Source organism: Rutidosis leptorrhynchoides, chromosome 5 (genome assembly GCF_046630445.1).
Source record: "Rutidosis leptorrhynchoides isolate AG116_Rl617_1_P2 chromosome 5, CSIRO_AGI_Rlap_v1, whole genome shotgun sequence".
Lineage (NCBI taxonomy): Eukaryota > Viridiplantae > Streptophyta > Magnoliopsida > Asterales > Asteraceae > Rutidosis > Rutidosis leptorrhynchoides.
The window spans coordinates 69,022,820-69,033,937 of NC_092337.1; positions in this window are offsets into that span (position 1 = coordinate 69,022,820).

Sequence of the window (11,118 nt, forward strand, 5' to 3'; positions counted from 1 at the left end):
TCACACATGGCGTTATGGTGATCGTAAGAAGGAGATCAGGCTCTTTTCTTAGACGGGCCATCTTCTTTAAAATCAGCAGGGCGTTTCCCCTTGTCTTCAATTCTCTGGGTCGGGTAGTATTCAGGAGACTTAGGTAAAGTATCCGGACTATAGTTTGGTGAGGGAGGACCACCAAGGCCATAAGGTGGGCTTTGGACTGGTCTTTCAGTGGAAGAGTATACAGTACCTACTTCGATGGTAGGTTTAAAGCGAGCCTTTTCTTCAGATGATTTGAAGAGAGTCATTTTGTTTGGTTGATTAATGCTTGAGCTTGACATCCTAACATTAGTAAAGAGACTTTGATTAGCATTTTAAGCCAAGATTATCAAAGCAAAGTTGTTAAGATTATAAGGCAATCCTAAGTGCTTTAGTCTAAGGCAGGAAAGGTTATAGTTTCCTAGATTGCTAAGGCACCCTAGCTAGCAAGTAAGGCATACATAAAAATTCAATTCTGGTTCTCTATAATAGCCTGGTTATGCTCTGATACCAATCTATCACACCCCCAGTTAGGGCCTGGGTGAAATGTGACTTAATATCAAATAAACCAACATATTATAATATACGAGAACAATATTATATGATAAAAACAAACTTTATTGAGTACGCAGCGAAAAATGAAATGTCGTTACAAGAATGGAAATTACAATAAAGTAAATGTTTCAAATGCAAGAATAATAAATGTGATAGTTCTTGATCCTAAGTCCAAGTAGCATCACATAAGCAGTAGGTAAGTAAACTTAATCATTCAGCACCTGAGACAAAACATGCTAAAGTGTCAACCAAAAAGGTTGAGTGAAGTTCATAGGTTTAACAAATATGTTTGACCGTTTGTTTTAGACCACAAGATTTTTGTTTATAAAGTTGATCTCGTAGATCAAAAAGTTATGCCAGTTCGTGATATTTAGACTAAACGTTTAAAGTTTGCCCCAATGACAAGTTGTACTGTCCTTGTCGGTTTAATTTCATTATTAAGTAATACAAAGACTTAGTCAAATGTATCGGGGACGTTACTCCCGATAGGCCTACCCCCAATAATTGAGAATGCGTTTAACGAGCAAATAAAAATATCACTGTAGGGACTTTGTTGGACATAGCCAGGTATAGCATAGTTTAACAGTTGGTACTTGTTTCTAAATTGTAAATAGTGAAAGTAGCATGTGTCTCACCCCAGAAAGTTAAATAAGTTGCTAGCAATAAAGAGTGGGGCTATGAGTTCACCTTAGTAAGTAGGAGAAGAGTTGTTATTCCTTGGAATAGAAAAGTTGGATGAATGTGAGCAGAAAGTCCACCTAATGACATTTAAGAGTAGTTAAATGTTTTGCCCAAGTTTAAGTTTAAGTATGAAAGTGTTTAAGTGTAGTTTGTTTTACTAAGATTCCATTCTTAGTATGTTTCCACTTTTAGTAAGTTTCTATTTTTAGTAAGTTTCTATTTTTAGTAAGTTAGTGTTGAAAACTAGTGAGTTGTCCTTAATAAGTCTACCACTTATTAAGTGTGAAAGTAACTAAGTGTATGATTACTATAGTCGGGTTGATATTGTGGACCATACCCAAACATCTATGCCACCGCCGAGTCACTAGAATGATCAATTGTTACCGGTTGGCCCAGGATTTCTCGACCAAAATCTAAGTTTGGCATTCGAAATCCACAAGCGTCCCATAGTGGTACCAAGGATCACCCTAGGCCTTAAGCAGCGTCGATGTTCAAGTAATTTCACGCTATCGTGAATGACTATTGTAATCTTATAATATAAGTAGTATTATATGTGTTAGTAATAGTATGCATGTATGTATATGTATACTTATAATTTTTTTTTACATGAATAATATAGATGTTAAGATCATGCATGAATAATTATGAATATAACATGAATTGAAAGATAGAATTTAAAAGTTTTGGATCTAGGGTTATACCTTGATGATGTTTGATGAAGATTAACAAGAAAAAGATGAAGATGACTTGAAGATGAAGATCAAACACTTGATGACTTAAGAACACCTTGAAGATCATGAAGAACGCGAAGAACACGATGAAGATCCCTTGAAGATTGCTTGAAGATGATGGTGGTGTGATGGTGGTTTCTTGGCCGAATTCCAAGAGAGGGGGGGAGAGAGATTTGTGATTTTTGGGAGAGAATTGTGAGAATGATTTGGTATAAAAATTGCTCTAGCCTAGGTCCCTATTTATAGGTGAGATTAGAGAATTCTAGAATTAGGGTTTAGCAAGTAATACTTAGGGAACAAGTTAGGCTTAATGAGGAGGTGATGGTGGTTAATTTGGCCGAAAATTAGAGGGGTATAATAGGCATTTTGCCCTTTTTTCTTGCAAAAATCGGCTAGGGCTAGCAAGGGAGAGCTTGGAATTTTTTGTTTTAAACCTTGTACTTTAGATTAGTTTAAATGATTCCAAAATTGTTTAAGATTAATTAGTTATATACATTAAGGTTTAGTTTATTATATTTTGTTCACGAAAATTAATTAGCTTATTATTTCCGTCTTTTATTAACTTGTCAATTATTACACAAAGTTAATTAATATATTTTATACTTCTTAATACTTAACAATTATTGATTAAAGTTAAATCGTTAAGTTTTAATTATATTGTTTGGGCATTTAATATCAGAAAAATATAGAATGGAAAAATGAGGGTCGTTATAGTAAATGGTACAAACTTGAGGTTGTACCTGTCAATATAAAAATAATGTTAGAAACTCAAATAAGCCAAATAACATGTCAATCACATGTGATTAGAAACTGTAATGAGCCAAAAAACATACATGTTTATTCTATACGTTGCATCAAATGAGATAATGTCATTAAACTCTTTGTAGTTGCACTTTACATCTTCATCAGCCCAGAAAATGAAATGTAATTGACTTTTTCAAGCTTGTACTCAAATGAAAAATCAGGAACATATTTCTTCCTTTCTTCCATTTTATTAACGAGCATATGAGAATCACTTGAATTGATAAAACTATTCAAATCTCGTTTCCAGTTTTTGAAACAGTTACAATCCTATGAACATTTTTCTCATACCCTTTCATATTGCTCTAAACTTCGTATGCCTTTGTTGGACCAATATTTGACACCGACGAATGGTATACAAACAGTTGCTCTGCATACTTCATTTGTCTTTCCTCTTTACTTAAATTTCGGTACTCTAGGGGTAGCAACTCATGATTATGTTGTTCTTGAAAGTCAGACTTGATAAACGTATATGTTCCACACACCTTGTTGAAACCTTAGCCTTACATCCGGTTCATTCCATGTCGCTTTTCCTAATTGGCTTTTATTATCTTGCAATGTGTCAAAATTCACTTGCATTGGTGTGCCAACCCTATTGCACAAGTAATATTTCTGCTTTACTAACCTAGATTTCGAAGTCTTTTGACTCGACTTTCTTATGTCAAAACATGCATTAAACGCGTATAATCTATTCATTTCTTCACACTATTCAAGTGTTCAATAATTTTTTCCAATGACCAATAGTAAATTCTCATCAATGATTGATGCATAACAAGACTGAGAGGTGTGCGCTACGCGGCTTGAATTATTGATTGCTATTCTATAAAGATAACGATTGTCGAAGTATTATATAGTTCAAAATTTACCATTATAGGTATTCATTATAAAGTTAACACACATCCGGAACTATTACATAGTCAGTTTACATAGGAAAGTATTACATGTTTTAAAGAAACCATCCATTAAATTCTAAGTTGTGACGATCGCTCCAAATCCATATGGACGAACACGTCATTCATTGATTCCATTGCGAGGTATTTGACCTCTATATGATACGTTTTGTAAACATTGCATTCTTTTGAAAAGGCATACCATAAATGAATATTTAATTCCAAGGTTTTCGACATCTGATGATTTCTACATATAGACAACCACCGTAAATAATAGTTTACAATAATACTTCCGTTGACAATGCAGTCAAAATAGATACATGATGATGGTTTTGTGAATGCAACGTTTTCTTGAATAAAGCATGCAAGACTCCATGCACATAGCTTGTATAACATGTAAGCAAACAACGGAAGACTTCTAGGGAACCTGAGAATAAACATGCTAACAAGTGTCAACACAAAGGTTGGTGAGTTCATAGTTTTAGTGTTTCGCATAATCTGTATATAAAAGTAGATTACAAGATTTCAGTTGTTTCATCCAGAAACGTTTATCAAAATATTCTACGAAATTGAGCACCCTGGTAACTAAACTTAACGTATATATAATTTATACCCTTTGTATAATCATCTTAATAATACACGCAAACCAACGTGTACGCTTCTCAAATAGTATACATCCGTTAAAAGGCTAGTGCTCTAGCTCGGACGGGGATATCAAGCCCTATGGATCCATATACTACTACTCGCGCCCACCAGTTCTTATAACCGGCAGTTACTAGTTACCAAAGCTAAGGGATTTTCGGTTCAAACTCGGTGTAAAATTTAGTATGTACTTGTATCCATTGCGTTTAAAATAAATTGCATGTATTCTCAGCCCAAAAATATATATTGCAAAAGCAATTAAAAAGGGAGCAAATGAAACTCACACATATAAATATTGTATATCGGTTAATAAAGCATTTGCATGTATTCTCAGCCCAAAAATGTAGAGAGTAAAAGGGATCTTATGAAACTCACGCATATAAATCTGGTATTTTCAGTATTTATAAACAGTCGCATGTATTCTCAGCCCAAAAATATATTGAGTAAAAGGGATCATATGAAACTCACTGTTTAATATTGATATACAATATTGTAGAAAAGCACGTAGACGCATCGGAGATGATAAACACGAGATTTGCTTCACAAAAATACCCCCGAACATTACCCATAACCTCCTTGGTAATAACCCATATTTTCCTTAGCTCTAGCTCGCTTGGAACTCGTTTTGAAAATTACTTGGACAGCACTCTGTGGTAATATTTTATGTACGTTATTATTTTTGTATCGCAAAAATAATAACACTAATAATAAAAATAATAAGATTAATAATAATCTTAATAATAATAATAATAATAATAATAATAATAATAATAATAATAATAATAATAATAATAATAATAATAATAATAATAATAAGAATAAATATTATACGGAGTAATATATGTGAAAAAAAATGGAACGAATTCGACTGAATTTATAGATGTTTTCTGGATCCAGCCTCCATGCGATCGCATGGAGTTTCTTTGGTATGCTCATGCGATCGCATGAGCTTAAATGACAGCTCACATTTGATTTGTTTTGTAGTTCGTCGACATAATTAAATATTAATATAATATATATAATTTATATAATTAATTATATATTATATTAAATTCACGTGCATAGTTGATTTGTAATTTTCGTTCCGATAAGTCGTACGTCATCACTCGACTTATGTCCCGGTTCCGGTTTCTCGAACGCATTTTTGTACGCTTAGAAAACTAGTACTTTTCGTTTTGTGACTCGTACCTTTGTCACAATATAACTTAAATTATCCCTAAATTATATCACTCAAATTATAACTTATACATTTGAGTGTTTTGGTCATTTACTTCTATAAATCATTGTCTCGCTATTTGTTAAAATACATTTTAAAATAGTGTGTCATTTTTTACTGTAGCAATTCACTGTAGCAAAGTCAATTTCACTGTAGCAAATAGTGATTTTCGAAAACACTGTAGCATTTTGAGTAATGTGGCAATTTGAAAACACTGTAGCAAATTAGTGTTTTACTGGTTCATCTTAAACGTTTTAGTTAACTTATCTAAATATCAATCGAATCAATAATCAAATGTTATTATCGTTTACTAAATAACTTGAAATCATATATATTCAAATAGATATATAAACCAATAAGTTTAATGTACGGTATCATGCAATTAAAACTTTGTTACATTTTCAAGTTATAGTATATATATGTATCTATTTACATATAATGGTTCGCGAATCGTTGAGAATAACCGAAAGGTATTTGAATAGTTCAAAAATTTTGAGATTCAGTTTTACAGACTTTGCTTATCGTGTCGGAAATGTTAATCATACAAAGATTAAGTTTAAATTTGATCAGAAATTTCCGGGTCATCACATAAGTAAAGAAATATGGAAATATTTCAATAACAAACAAATGTAACCGAAAATGAAATCAGAAAAACAAAATCTCTGAAATGAGAAACATGAAGTATAAAACCAGTTAATACGAAATAGGTGTAAATAAATCAGTAATAAACATAATCAGCTTGAAGTTAAAATCAATACCTTTTCGAAATGAGTTTATTAATGATGATAATGATTGAAAGTAGAAAAAAACTCAAGAGAATGCTAGCCATCACCACCAAATGACCACCAAATCCACGTCTTCATCCGCCACTGCCTTCAACCTTTTCAAACTCTGATGCCGTCAAAAATTTATCTTTCACAATCAACTAAATTGCCACAAACGACACAACAACAAAATCTTCTTACCACAACCTATATCAGCTGGCCGCCATAACAAATCTGTCTTTATGGTTTGAAATCCTAGTTATGCTAACAAAGAAATATCTATCTTCTTAAAAAGGAGGAAGATAATGTTAATTAAAAAATCATGAAATTGAACAAAAAGGAGTAAACAAAATTGAACCACAACAGATCTAACTATATATCTATATATACAAATGATAACTCAAATGTATACCTGAGCAGTGCAAATGAACAAATCAAGCTGCCCAGGTTGCTGTTCGTTGCTCAGCGCACGAAATCACCAAACCATACAAAAAGAAATCACAATCACAATATTAATTAAATCCAATTCAAATCAAGAATTAAAACAAAATAAAACAAAAAAAAAGCATATGCGAGGCTAAATCGACCAACCGATTAGTAGACTATGCAATTCGAGCATGGAAGTGCAAGAGGAAAGCAATTGCAACTGATGATATGTCAGCTATTTGTATCTTTTTTCATATTAAATGTACCTCCTATCACCAAATTTATCCTGTAGCTAATGCAAAATAAATAAAAAATTTCCTTTATCGTATGTACTTCACTTAAGAACACAGAGAATGAGTCTATGATCATTCCGAATTTCGATATTTGCAATGAACCTTGGCTAGGGAAGCCATATAATCATCAGGCCTGGAATATCAAATAATATATCAAGATCAAGATTAACTTTGTTAAATATGAATGTTTTTAGTTTAAGTTATGAGCGAAAAAAGACAAACCTATCCCCGTAAGATGATTTACATGAAGCGACAAAGTGAACCTTCGCCTTATCTCAAGTGAACCTTCGCCTTATCTGCTTCTTTCTGCAAGTGGCATGAATCAAGAAACATATAGTAAGTTTTGTAATTGTATTTGCCACGAAAAATAATGTGTTATGTTAACGGCCAAATGAGTAAAAAAAAAAAAAGAATTTGCTTAAATGGAAATGGGTTCAACCAAAAGTCGATAAAGGCCTAATTTTAATGCATAGAACCTCCTAAATCATCCAATCCCAAAAAATAGACATGTAATGAATTACTAAAGATCTTATTATCATATTTCGCTAGCATACAAGTATACAATTAGTTATAAAAGGTCAAAACTATTGGAAAAACAAAGTCTTGGGTCAACCCGACCCAACCTTTACCAAAAATCACATGTTAATTTTCACATTTTATCCAGTCTACACATTTTGATATATCAATATTCAAGAATCTGATAAATGGAAGTTGAATTGGTTTGAATGCAGACATGAGATTCATAGTAAAGGCAAGCATACAATGAAGCATAAAAATAGTCATTTTCTTGTACTTTAGAAAACTCCTCAACAAGCTGTTCATAAGAATTCAACTTCTTTACTCAAAATAATCAATAAAAAAGATAAATCGCATAAGACATAAGTGCATAACATACACCATTTTTATCGAATATACCTTTTCAGGGTCACCGACATCTTTAAGCATGTTATAAGCTTCTCTCATTACAGGTCTAGGATCTCTCCCAACCTGCAAACCATTTTTATCGAATATACTTTTTGGAATTCATAAAAATAAAAGTTCAAATTTTTTCCTATGTGGACCATCTATAGACCTCGAGAAATCGTTTTCTTGCTTCATCAGGTCCATAAAGTTGAGCTTCACAAAGAAAACACCAAATCGACTCCTCTGTATCGTTTGATTTTGTGCTACATCTACCCGAAATTGCTCAGCCCCTTCTTCGAATCTACACAAATAAACAATAATAATACTAGTGTCACTAATTTATGAAACTTAAATCTTTTATTTCTGAAAGTACCTATCAAGGTAATAGAAAACACCAAATCGACTCCTCTGTATCGTTTGGATTTTGTGCTACAACTATCCGAAATTGCTCGGCCCCTTCTTCGAATCTACACAAATTAACAATAATAATACATAAAGAAGTGTCACTAAATAATAAAACTTAATTCTTTTATTTCCGAAAGTACCTATCAAGGTAATCAAAAACACCAAATCGACTCCTCTGTATCGTTTGGATTTTGTGCTACATCTAGAGAAACCTGTGATACCACTCTATTTGATGCCGAACGTTTTTACGGCATATATAAGCTGCATTTGGGGTGATGCTTGTTCAAGAATTATTAATACTACAAACTATTATAAGCAACACTTATTGGTTAACAATAGGATATCAAATAGATAAAAAGTAATGAACTTAAACAAAAAAAACTACTACTAAAGGAAAGATTCATGCTGGGTTAGGAGAAAAAGATGAAAATTTCTCAACATCTTGCAGACCCAAAAACTCCAAAGCCTTACTTCCAGAATCCACAGCAGTAACTACAATAATCAATACAAATACAAATGCTTTTAATTAAACCCTTTTTCATTTCACTTCATAAATCAATAATCAATAATAAAAAAAATCAATAGTATTTGTACCATGATAAGAAAAAGTGTTTAGCAATCTTACAAACAATTTTCTGTCAAGATTACTGTCATCAACTGCAAGAACATGAAGAGGGTGAGGGACTCTTTCTGCTTCTTCCTTTCAATTTGTCACTAACCCTTTGTGATCAAATTATTGCATACAAATACAAGTAACCTTACATATAAACCTATATACACGTTTCAACTTTGGGCAGTGAAATCAATTACCAGTAGATAACCCAACTTTATAAAACCCTAAATTAAAATCAATTGTAATAGGAAATCAAATCATAACAGCAGAGGTGAAACAGTAAAGAAATATATCGCGAATAATTGAATGAGCGTGGATCCGTTTACCCAATTTAAGAAATTTTAAACCTGTTAAGAAATGAAAAATGGTAACAGAGATAATCAATTGACAATGTAACATGTTAAGAATTGAAACTTTAAACCTATTTTAACTCAATTGACAAAGTAAAACCACTATAATACATAATAAAAGATTTACGAAACAACAAAAGAAGGATAATCATCAAACCTGGTAATAGTGATTTGAAAGAAAAAAAATCATCAAACCTGGTGACAGGAATAATCATCAAACCTAGAATCACACCACGAAACCGTTTTTCGAATCATGACTTTAACTGATTCATTCGGTGAATCACAAGGTTGAACAGATGTTCTAGGGTTTTGAGAGAATGGGGGTGATCGATTTGATTACGAAAGAAAAAGACGATAATTATTGAAGAAATGATGTATGGTTGAAGGTATGGTAGAAGTTATGGGAGAAGGCATGGGAAAAGAGGAGAAGATGCAGAGCTGTCGTTGAATTTTTTTTTTTTTTTTCACACATTAGTGTAAACAGTTGTTGGGCCAAGCATACAGTTGTTGGGCCAGCACTCCTTTAAATCCATTTGAGCAACTTAGCCTTTTTAAAGGGTTTTTTTTTTGCTGGAAAGCAGCCCACATAGGCCAAAATAATAAAAAAAAATACATTAAACTTATTATAAATCAGCAAAAAAAATGGGGGAGGGGGCAAAAATCGTGAATAGTGAAATTTGGACCAATGGGGAGAGGGCATTTTGACTCATAAATAGAAGATGTATAATACAATGAACCACCTGGTGTTTCAGTTTTACGCGATATAGCTGTTTTTGGTGTATCTGAAACTGTCCAAAAAAAAGTCAATAACATGTGATTTAAATGTTCCCTGAAAATAACTTCAACAAATAACATGTGATTTAAATGTTCACAAGTAATATTTCTGCTTTACTAACCTAGATTTCGAAGTCTTTTGACTCGACTTTCTTATGTCAAAACATGCATTAAACGCGTATAACCTATTCATTTATTCACACTGTTCAAGTGTTCAATAATTTTTTCCAATGACCGATAGTAAACTCTCATCAACGATTGATGCATAATACAATGAACCACCTGGCGTTTCATTTTTACGCGATATAGCTGTTTTTGGTGTATCTGAAACTGACCAAAAAAAGGCAATAACATGTGATTTAAATGTTCACTGAAAATAACTTCAACAAATAACATATGATCACTGATATGTTACTCTCACTCATTCATATAGAAAAAAAGACAATCACATGTGATTTTAAATATGATTTAAATGTGATTCACTCATTCACAAATTACTTTAACAATCACATGTTGTTTTAACAAGAAACAAATTGCATAATAAGAGACAATATACATATCACATAAGGTATTATCATAAAACACAATCACATGTGATTGAATAAGAAACAATTTACAACAGTTCGATTTTAAGTTCACTGTATTGATCACTAATCACTTTAAATCACAGCAAGGTATAATCATAAAACGCAATCACATGTGATTGAAGACGAAACAAATTGCATACCTTTAGTGTTATCGTTAATTTCTTCATCATTGATCTCGTATTATGGCTCCATTGATTTCGTATTCTGGTTCCATTGCTTCGATTTCTGGTTCCATTGATTAATTGATTGACCAATTGATTTGCCGAAGTGAAACGAATATCAAACAATTCGCCAGAGTGAAACGAATATAAAGCAATTCGCTGAAGTTTTGAAGCAATCGGAGTGAACGATTCGTAGAGTTTAGGGTTTCAATCGCCATCGTCATTCTCAGGGTTTTAGTTTTAAGTTCGATCTGTAATGTGTTTTTGTTTAAAATATATTAAATGACAATACTACTCTTCTTTTGTTATTT